The sequence below is a fragment of the Poecilia formosa genome, unplaced genomic scaffold (genome assembly GCF_000485575.1).
Source record: "Poecilia formosa unplaced genomic scaffold, Poecilia_formosa-5.1.2 Scaffold901, whole genome shotgun sequence".
NCBI classification, from domain to species: Eukaryota; Metazoa; Chordata; class Actinopteri; order Cyprinodontiformes; family Poeciliidae; genus Poecilia; species Poecilia formosa.
In genome coordinates, this window is record NW_006800840.1 from 48542 (window position 1) to 59949 (window position 11408).

Genomic DNA, 11408 nt, shown 5'->3' on the forward strand with positions numbered 1-11408 from the left:
TCTGTCGCAGGGCCACTCAAAATATCCCCATTCACTAAACACAAAGAAAGCAAAGTAATAATACTTAGACCAGCACACTCCTTTGTTCTTATTGATCTTACGACGGTTGAGCTGCAAATGCGGTCGTGCACAAGCTTTGAGCCAAGCTAGGCATTCCGTATCAGATTTGGGAAATCTGTGAATTTTATTTCCACAAATACGATCAGGATACCTGACATCGCCTGTACAGATACCCCACTGACAGAGGAGAACCGTTCTTATTTGAGTTCTGTTGCAAAAACTTTGATTGTGTAGATTGTGGTCTGCTAGTCCACAATCTACATTAGCATGTGTTTACTACTTTAGCTTTTGTTTGTGAGACGGTCACGCACGTGGTAGCTGCGCAGTGAGTCAAATGGGCATTAGCCAATGAAACGCGAACCCTGTGGTAAGGTCCATTGATTGGGTAACAGAAAAATGTGACTGCTTGCGTCAAGTACAAGATACACTAGTGTGTCACATTTGTTGTCACATTAGTAGGACGCCACATTAGTTGTTCTGGTTTAATCCTGCCTGCCCAGTGAGAGTCCAACTGGTGGTAGAAACATTTTCCTGAATAAGCAAGACCATGCCTTGCTGCAGACATGGTCTTGCTTTTTTAACAAGACCATGAATAGTAGTTTGGAAATTAGGCTCAGTGGAAATTAGGTGTCATAGGCTGAATTAGCAGAATATTCAACAGCAAAATACAGCAGTGAGAAAAAGTGTTTGCCCCCTTTGTGATTTCTTTCCTTTTTTGCATGTTCATCACACATAAATGCATTAGTTAAATTTTAATGTCATTTAAAGAAAATATGTAAAACAAAATGCTGTGTTTAAGTGAAGTTGTTTATTGTGAAGGGTGGGGAGGAATCCAAACCTACATGCATTCACAGAATCACATATTTGTTGTGATCCAGCGACATCAGAGGTTTTTGAGCATATACTGCCTTTAAGGTCATGCCAAAACATGTCAATAAGATTCAGGCTGCGACTTGGGCAAGAACACTTGCCCAAGTCTCTTTCTGTGACTCTGTTTTTCTTGGAAAGAGAAGACAGAAAAATGCACGAAAAATGCAAATGTTGGTTGATACATATGCCTCTCTTACCAAGTTTCCTAGTGCTTTGATACCAATCTAGTGGACAGTGTGTGAACTACATGTGGTTTGTGGGAACAGAAGGGTGTGATGGGCCAACTGCATGGAATTTTGCTGATAAACTTAGAAAATAATCTTGAGCTAGGTCATGCAGTAAAATATATTTTTCCTTATAAATATTTCCTACTACTGATATATCAGACGAGACAACATGTGACCAATTCTTAATTTTGGGTTTGAAGCTTTTTAGTTACACTAAGAAATCAAAATGAGTGATACCAGTATTTCTGTATTTCAAAATTTGGGTCTACTTGCAGAAAAAGTAAATTATGTGCATGTATGTTGATAAATGTAACTTGGAATCAAAAGATTATCTTAGATTGCATGTGACAATATATCAGTATTGATGAATGAAAAAATTACATACCCTAATAGAATATATTTTTTATCTTGATACAAGAGGATAACAGCTTCTAGAACAACATAGTAAATACATTTGTATGCTGTATTACACATTTCAAAGTCTTGTTTGAGGAATAACAGCATCAATAAAATAATTCCTTAAATCCCTAGCAGGTATCATTAGTATTAAAACTGCAATATGCAACTTTTAGAAGAAAAAAAAAATTACTTTTTGAAACTGTCACTTTGTCATGTGAGCATATTATCAGACACATAATCTGTGAAAAAAATGAGCTGCTTTGTCTTCTGCCAGAGCTCCCAGTGCTAACTAGAAACAACCAATCAGAGGGTCTTTGCTCTGTCAATCATGTACACTTATGCACAATGCATAAGTGTACCCATTTACTCTCTGCTATGAGACAGGTTCTACCTGTCAGCAGCGTCTGCTGCTACATGCTAAGGCTGGTTAACATGGACACCAATGACGGTGGATAGACACTTTTCTTGTAGTGATGACTTTTTTTCCTCCACCATTAGCATATTTATCAGCACATTAATGAGTCTAATCGACATCGCTAAGACTCTCCTCCTGGCTTTGATTGGATGTTTTTGGAGTGATGCATTTCTTCAGACGGTACTAGCAGCACTGGGAGGAGCTTGAGCTTTTCCCAGATTTTTTGTCTCATATTATGCTGTCACAACATGGTAATAGTTTAAGCAAATAGGTAAAAAACACAAAACTTTTTTTTTAAATTAAAGTTACATACTGCAGCTTTAAGAGGTTAAGATCACACACAATAGGATCTGTTAGTGGATCACAAATGTCAAATATTAACAGAAGATTCTCTGAATGTACACAGGTTACACCTCTGTGCAATAAAATTAAAGAGTTTCTATTGATATCAATTTGAGTTTAACCCACAAGTGAATATAATTTGGACAGTGTTCATTTTTGTTGTACTCATAGTGAGGGTTTGGAAGTTTGTTAATCATTAATTAGTTAGTATTATGTCCAGGGTTGTTGTACATTTACAGTATGTTCATAATGTTGTTTTGCAGTTGTGTCGGTTATCATTTCACTTTACTTGACTGGATTTGGAGCCTCTTCAAAAAACTCAAACATATTTGTTTTTGACTGCATCAGAGCTTGTGTCTGGTCAGTTCTCCTCACCCAGAGTCCAGTCAGACTACAACTACTGCAAACTCTGACTCAGACTTTACCCCGGGGTAAAAATCGAGTAAATAACCTGTGGTGTCTCCAGCTTCACACGAGGAACTTTTACTCCTGTCTGCTATTTGTTTGAAGCTTGCTACACATATCTGTCAATCCATGTTTTATGCTTCTCCAACTTCAAACTTGATCTAATGTGCTTCAGGTAGTCCCATTATAGTAACTCACTGATAAGAGAAGCTTCACAGAAATTCTCTTCAATAGATCCAAAAAATGTTGATACATTGATAGGCAAAAAGTCAGTGGAGTTACTTTGTGATCATAAATGTCAGGTTTGTGTAAAACTATATATATGAATCTAGAATAGAGCTAAAACAGACCATACCTGTCTAACCTTTCTCATGAGGTTAGTCAGTTGTATAGTTTTTCAGGTTATTAAAAGTATATCTCACAGGGTAGAGCACCAGGTATGTGTAGTTGTGCCGTGTTTTGCTGTTTAATTACTATGTACTGTACATATTACTGCAAATATAAGTCTTGTGTTTCCAGCTCCTAAGATTTTAGTTAACCCTCATTACTTATTGTTCTTTTTTTATTTTTTCATTAGTTGATATGACAAACATATATTTATATTTGTCACACATGTACTATATGTCTGCATTGAAAAGGAAAATTCCTACACAGAGGTTCAGAAAATCACCTTGTTAACTGTGTGTTTTAAGAAAGGTATGAAATTAATGTTCTCTTAGCTCCTGTTGTGTCGTAGCCTGATCATTGTATTTTATGTAAAAGACATATGTATCATAAACCCTCTCTACTGTCTGCTGTCAGCGGTTCCTGTTGTCCATAAGCTGTGTCTCTATTAAAAAGAAAGAAATATCTTTGTGTCTGTGTAAGAATATAAGATTATTTAAAAAATATTAAAGTCATGCTTGCCAGCCACATGTAAATACACACACACACACGCACACACAACAATTTTTGACAATTGCTAAGAAATATTTCTCTACAGTGGGGGAAGATAAGTATTTGATGGAATGCTGAATGCACTTAGAGATAGGTCTGCATTTTTCATTGTTGGTAAACCCAGACTTTTAGAGACACAATCTGAAACACGCCCAAGAAAATCATGTTGAATGAATTTTTAACTGATTTCTTCGTAAAGGGTTGTAACACCAGATCTGTTTCAGGTTTTACACATCAATGCTGTTAAAGCAGTGGTTCTTAACCTTTTTTGAGGTACCGAACCCACCAGTTTCATATGTGCATTCACTGAACCCTATGAAAATATGATTTTTTTCCCCCCAAATTCAAGACATAGGGGTGCCCCAACTAGACTCTAGTTGACCAACGAGTCTAGTTGGTGACCCAACTAGAGTCTAGTTGGTCACTAAGTGTTCTTAAAAGGTAGAGTCTCTAGAACAGTTCTTTAAAATATAGTCAGTGTTTTCAGTAAAGTTGAGCTGACAGGAACGACCCAAGGTATTTAAAATTTGCCACAGTTTCAACAGGTTGGCCATCGAGAGAAACTGGAACCACTTTAAGGTCTTGTTTAGATCATTTAATTAGCTCTACATTATTAAGATAATGAAAGTTTAATAATAAATAATAAAGACTGCGGTATTCTGATTTAGTAATGTAATTATATTTGTTGTGTTACCACCCCCACGCCACTAGAGGCAGTAGAAGGCCCGAAAAGGAAAAGGTGTTTAAGGAAAGGTGTGTATAGTGGGTGATCGATTAAAATCCACTTCTCGGTTTTACAAAACCGAGAAGATTTTTTAGTTTTTTTGTTTTTTTTAACAAATTGAACCTGAGCTATTTTGCAAAATATATGAAGTTGTGCTAATAGACATGATGCCACCTGTTCATCAATTCAATGGGTTTGTCAGCAACTGAACAATCGCCAGTCGCAATTTGTCCCAGAACAGAACCCAGTCTACCTCTAATTCCATATCCAAGAGATGGATCAAGACCTGCGCTGGACCTCATGAGCAGAAGAATCCAACAGTGATCAATTGTAACTACCACATGTTCTTCTCAAGGTAACTGAATAAACCTTAAATTTTTTTGTCATAATTACGTTCTATGCTCAATGGTAAAATGAGAGATCAATGCATAATGCTTGTGCTTGAATTTGTGTGCTCTGTTTGTAGATATATGTTGTAAATCTTGTTTTTGACATAGGTCTACTCTGTGTTAATGTTCCTCTGGTTGCAGTAGACTTGTGGTTTCCCACTTTATGGGCCTGATGTATGACCCACTGGACAATTGTCTTGCCTGTTGTCTTAGCCTTAATGTTGGTTCATAAGGCAAAAATACTTCACCAAATCTCTGAGGTAAGATATTGATATTGGATTGTATTGCTATTGAAATTAATAAGAGTTTCATAAACAATAAAAAAAGTAATTAGACTCATTTCCTGTACTATAAAATCAGACCAGTGAAATCTGTTGCTTCTCAGATCAGCTCAGACTGGTCTGTCAAACAACAACCACTCATATGAACAGAGCAAAGACAACAGCAGCACCTCATTACAAAGACATTAGCACAACTTTATGTTCCTCCAGTGTATGTCTACTCTGTGGCTTCTGCTAAAATCTGTGTGACTGGAATGACAGAACCTAGAGAAGGCATTTAATATGGCACAGTTTGAAGCATGGTGGCACCGCAAAACAAGAGGGTGCTGCATGCTTTTGATATGCAGCTGTGTGTTGTTGGGCCACTAACAGAGTGGCCCAACAGGGAATTCCTCAGTTTCCTCTGCCATCAACAGAATCCTTCCTCAAACCACTCAGACCACAACATGCTTTTCAATGGTGCTGCACTCAAACTGTCACAAAAGCATGATGTGTAACAGACAATAAAATGTTTAATCAGTAAATCATTTAATCATTACAGTAAAAAGAATTATTAATTTAATTCTCTCCTGACTTCAATTTTTTTATCTGATGTTTCTTTGGTTAATGGTCTTTCAATTTAGTTGGCCATGATCCTTCATTTGAGCAATTTTCAGATTTTAAACAAAATTGAATAAAGTAAGACCAATCATACTATAAATGTTCTGTTTTTAACTCTTTAGTTTATAAATGTTAGGAAAGTTACTATTACAGAAACGTAGTAGTATCAAATCAGAGGCATATTCACAAATGTTCCCTTCAAAGCTTCACCTGACCAAGGAGACGACAATAACACGATGCTTGTAAAAACACAATTTTACTCTAGGTGGAATTAAACTTTCCTACACAATATATCTATATAAATATTTTGTAGTCTTTGTAAAGCAACAAAGTAAAGACTCTGGAGGAAAAAAAACTGTGTGAGTGTCTCTGACCAGACCTCAGATAAGATTGTGTTGAACAAGAAAGGGCTGCATATTGTGGGATCAAGGAGGACAGATGTGAAGAAAGCTTTATGCTGATCTTTTGTCCACTTGTATCTCTAAAGGTCTAGAGCCTTTTGATTTTTTTTACTAGTTATCTGGCTCCAGACATTATTACATATAAAAATGACGTTTGCTATTATTCACATTGACAGTAAAACGAATATATATATTAATTTTGGGAGAAACTAACTTAAAAGAGATACATCTTTTTGCATTTTTGGTACATTTGGATCTTTAATGCCTCCAGAAACAATCTAAACATGAGAAAAACCCATCCAGCCATTTTTTTGATAATAAGCAAATGCTTGTTTTTTCAAAAACCTCCAGATTAGTCAGAATCAAGACTAATCTGATTCTGATTACACAGGTAAAAAACTTGAGCTTTTTACCTGTGCGCAAGGTAAAAAGCTCAAGTTGTCATGATGTGTAGTTGTGAGTGGTGAGGGAGAAGCCGGTGAAACCAGGTAGTCATGATGAAAATTATGATTTAATGAAGAACCAGGAGAACAACTCAAAATCCAAAATCACAGGCAGCACAGGGGACAGAAACAGACGTTAGACGAGGACCCGACAAGAGACAAAGACAACAGGTGGGTTTAAATACAAAGGGAGGTAAACAAGGGAACGAGACACACCTGGGAACAATCAACGTGAAACCGCAGAGACAGAGACTCACAGGGAAACAGGATAACAAATAAACATGGAAACTACTCAAAAATAAACAGAAAACTACCGATCCTGACACAAGTAAGTCCACTTGACTCCATCCATTTACCATTCAGAAACCACTGCTGCACTGTAAATGCAAAATTGTATTTAATTGAAAATAGTAAGTTGACTTTTATCAGTTTTCATCAAATTACTATCAACACTTACTTTTAGTAAGTTACTTGGAACATGTGGTTTAAAAGTCTCCAACTCACTCTACTTGAGTTGAATTAATTTAGAAAAAGTCATTTTTGATATTTGTGTGTTTTTGAAGTACTTTGGCTCAATACTGCATGCATTCATTTCATGTATGTCCTTGTTTTTGTTCTTTTCTGGAGCTAATAATTCGTCTCATCTGACTCCTGATAAAAACATAATCCTGGTGTTTCCATGAACAGCTCATGCCACCCCACACCCGCCGCCCACTTACTTTGCTTAATTTTTTTGAGGCAGTGAGTTTGTATATATTTTTTTAAGTAAGGTGAATTAATTAGATTTTACAGTATACAGAACACCAGGCCTTCTAATACAGGCTGTTAGGACTGATGTCAGAGCATGTGTGCACTGCTGGCAGTAAGTTGGTCTTGTTTCTGGTGAGAGTTGGACTCTGCCCTTTGTTACCCATTCGGTTCATTACATTTATGGATATTTATGGATGATTTGGTCCTACTGACTTCATCAGGTCACATTTTTTGAAAATACCCCTATCCATCCATATGTGCCTCAGGATGAAATCAGAATGAAACAGGCCTCAGAGTAAAGGTCCACTTATAGAATCTGAAGTTTGGAAGTGACAGGCCTGTTTTTCTTGCTGCATTGTGGTGAACTTAAGGTCATTTACCATGCTAAATAAATGTTGTTACTGCTGATAGTAAATTGCTCCAATACTGAGGGGGTGGAGAAAGTAACTTCATTGACTCTGGGGAAAATATTTGTTTTATTTATCACTATCCTACACAAAGCTGCCAATCTAGACTATCTATCAAGATATGCTATAGCTTTTCTGTGTGGAAGAACAGATGTCCACCCCAGATAAGTTTTTTGTGACTGGGATAGATGCATGGATGGGGGCACTAACCATGACCTGATTTAAAGCCATTAACTCTGATTTCTAGCAGTTAATTTTAAAACCAGAAAGAATACCATAATGCTCAAAGCTAGACAACACATGTGGAATGCATTGCACAGTATTGCTTTGATACAATAAGATGTCATCCTCGCATAACAAAATATGATTGTGTGTATTATTAATAAAGTTTGGAGAAATTGTAGATGAGCTTTGTGTAGCTTGTGGTAATGGTTCAAGTGAAAGGGCGAATATCAGCAGACAGAGAGGGGTTAGGGTCTAGGGCAAGCTCTCAGTCCACCTTTTGCCTTGAAATATCAAAAAGTGGAGAGGTAGTTTTGCCTGCAAGCACCACGGTTGTTGGGTTTTTTGTACAGTACTTTAATGTATGATGTGCCAAATCCCATAGACTTAAACACTGACCATAAGAAGGGCCACTCAAGGAGGTCAAAGGCTGTTATGGCATCGAATGAAAGGACAGCAGCACAGAAACATAGGTGTTGAGCACCTTCTAAAATATGCAGTAATCTTCTAACATTATTGTAGCCAATCTGAACATTATAAACCCTGTCTTATCACGATGAACCAACTTAGTCTTATGGTCTTGTAGTGCTGGGTCAGTAGTTTTGCAAGTGGCCCAAAGCTGGAGCATTCTACTGGGTTCTTTCCTTTTTAAGAAGTCAGTGGAGGGCTTTATAAGGAGTATAAGAAAATTAACTCAGAGTTAACTCCCCTCCCCATATTCCTGGAGAACCCCCCACAAGAACACGGTCGAACACCTTCTCCAAGTCCACAAAACACATGTAGACTGGTTAGGCGAACTCCCATGCATCCTCCAGGACCCTGCTGAGAGTGTAGAGCAGGTCCAGTGTTTCACAACCAGGACGAAAACCACACTGCTCTTCCTGAATCTGAGGTTCGACTATCCAACGGACCCTCCTCTCCAGGACCCCTGAATACACCTTTCCACGTGACCCCTCTGTAATTGGAGCACACCCTCCAGTCCCCCTTTTTGAACAGGGGAACCACCACACCAGTCTGCCAATCCAGAGAAACTGCCCTCGATGTCCATACAATATTGCAGAGTCGCATGAGCCAAAACAACCCTACAGCATCCAGAGCCTTGAGGAACTCTCATCCACCCCCAGGGCCCTGCCACCGAGGAGCTTTTTGACCACCTCGGCGACCTCATCCCCAGAAATTGGAGAGCCTGACCCAGGGTCCCCAGGCTCAGCTTCCTCAACAGAAGGCATGTTGGTGGGATTGAGGAGGTCTTTGAAGTATTCTGCCCACCAGCCCACAATGTCCCGAGTTGAGGTCAGCAGCACCACCATCCCCACTACAAACACTGTTGGTGCTGCACTGCTTCCCCCACCAGAGACGCTGGATGGTGGACCAGAATCGTCTCGAAGTCGTGCGGAAGTCTTTCTCCATGGCCTCTCCAAACTCCTCCCACGCCCGAGTTCTTTCCTCAGCAACCACTCGAGCCGCATGCCGCTTCACCCGCCAGTACCCATTAGCTGCTTCTAGAGTCCCACAGGCCAAAAAGGCCCGATAAGACTCCTTCTTCAGCTTGACAGCATCCCTCACCGAAGGTGTCCACCAACTGGTTCAAGGGTTGCCACCGCGACAGGCACCAACAACCTTGCGGCCACAGCTCCGAAAAGCCGCCTTGGCAATGGAGGCACGGAATATGGTCCACTCAGACTCAATGTCCCCCACTTCCCCCGGAACGTGTTCGAAGTTCTGCTGGAGATGGGAGTTAAATCTCTGTCTAACAGTGGACTCCACCAGACATTCCCAGCAGACCCTCACTACATGTTTGGGTCTGCCAGGTCTGACCAGCTTCCTCCCCACCCACTGGAGCCAACTCACCACCAGGTAGTGGTCAGTGGACAGCTCCGCACCTCTCTTCACCCGAGTGTCCAAGACATACGGCCACAGATCCGATGAAACGATGACAAAGTCGATCATCGAACTGCGGCCTAGGGTGTCCTGGTGCCAAGTGCACATATGGACACCCTTATGCCTGAACATGGTGTTCGTTATGGACAATCCATGACGAGCACAGAAGTCCAACAACAGAACAGAACAGCACTCGGGTTCAGATCGGGGGGGCAGTTCCTCCCAACCACGCCTCTCCAGGTCTCACTGTCATTGCCCACGTGAGCGTTGAAGTCCCCCAGTAGAACAAGGGAGTTTGCAGGAGGGGCACTCTCCAGTACCCCCTCTAAGGACACCAAGAAGGGTGGGTAATCTGAACTGCTGTTCGGCCCATAAGCACAGACAACAGTCAGAACCCGTCCCCAAACCCATAGGCGGAGGGAGGCTACCCTCTCTTTCACCGGGGTAAACCCCAACGTACAGGCACCATGATGGGGGGCAACAAGGATACTGACCTTGTGGGGGGTTCTCCAGGAGTATGGGGTACAGGGCCCTTTGATACAGGCTGTCAGGTCCCTGTATGACTGGTGTCAGAGTCTGGTCTGCATTGCCGGCAGTAAGTCTGGCTCGTTTCCGGTGAGAGTTGGACTCCGCCAAGGCTGCCCTTTCTCACTGATTCTGTTCATTACTTTCATGGACAGAATTTCTAGGTGCAGCCGAGGTGTTGAGGGGATCCGTTTTGGTGGCCTTAGAATCGCATCTCTGCTTTTTGAGGATGATGTGGTCCTATTGGCTTCATCAAGTCGTGATTTGCAGCTCTCGCTGGAGCGGTTCACGGCCGAGTCTGAGGCGGCTGGGATGAGGATCAGTGCCTCCAAATCCGAGGCCATGGTCTTGAGCTGGAAAAGGGTAGAGTGCCTTCTCCAGGTCAGGGGGGGTCATCCTGCCTCAATAGGAGGAGTTTAAGTATCTGGGGATCTTGTTCACGAAGGAGGGAAGAAGGGAGCGGGAGATCGACAGGCGGATTGGGGCAGCGTCTGCCGTGAAACGGGCGCTGTACCTGTCTGTCATGGTGAAGAGAGAGCTGAGTCAAAAAGCGAAGCTCTCAATTTACCAGTCAATCTACGTTCCCACCCTCATCTATGGTCATGAGCTTTGGGTCATGACCGAAAGAACGAGATCACAGATACAAGCGGCCGAAATGGGTTTCCCCCGCAGGGTGGCTAGGTTCTCCCTTAGAGATAGGGTGAGAAGCTCGGTCATCCGGGAGGGACTCAGAGTAGAGCCGCTGCTCCTCCACATCGAGAGGAGCCAGTTGAGGTGGCTCGGGCATCTGGTCAGGATGCCTCCTTGACGCTTCCCTGGTGAGGTGTTCCGGGCACATCCCACCAGGAGGAGGCCCTGGGGAAGACCCAGGACACACTGGAGGGACTATGTCTATCGGCTGGCCTGGGAACGCCTTGGGGTTCCCCTGGAGGAGCTGGAACAAGTGGCTGGGGAGAGGGAAGTCTGGGCCTCCCTTCTGAAGCTGCTGCTCCCACGACCCGACCCCGGATAAGCGGAAGAAAATGAATGGATGGATGGATGGATGGGTTAACTTCCCCGTACAAAGAGCCCTCTTTGATGGAAAATTTAATCATGTCCAATAGCGGACCAATCAATGGCCAAAAAGAGAGA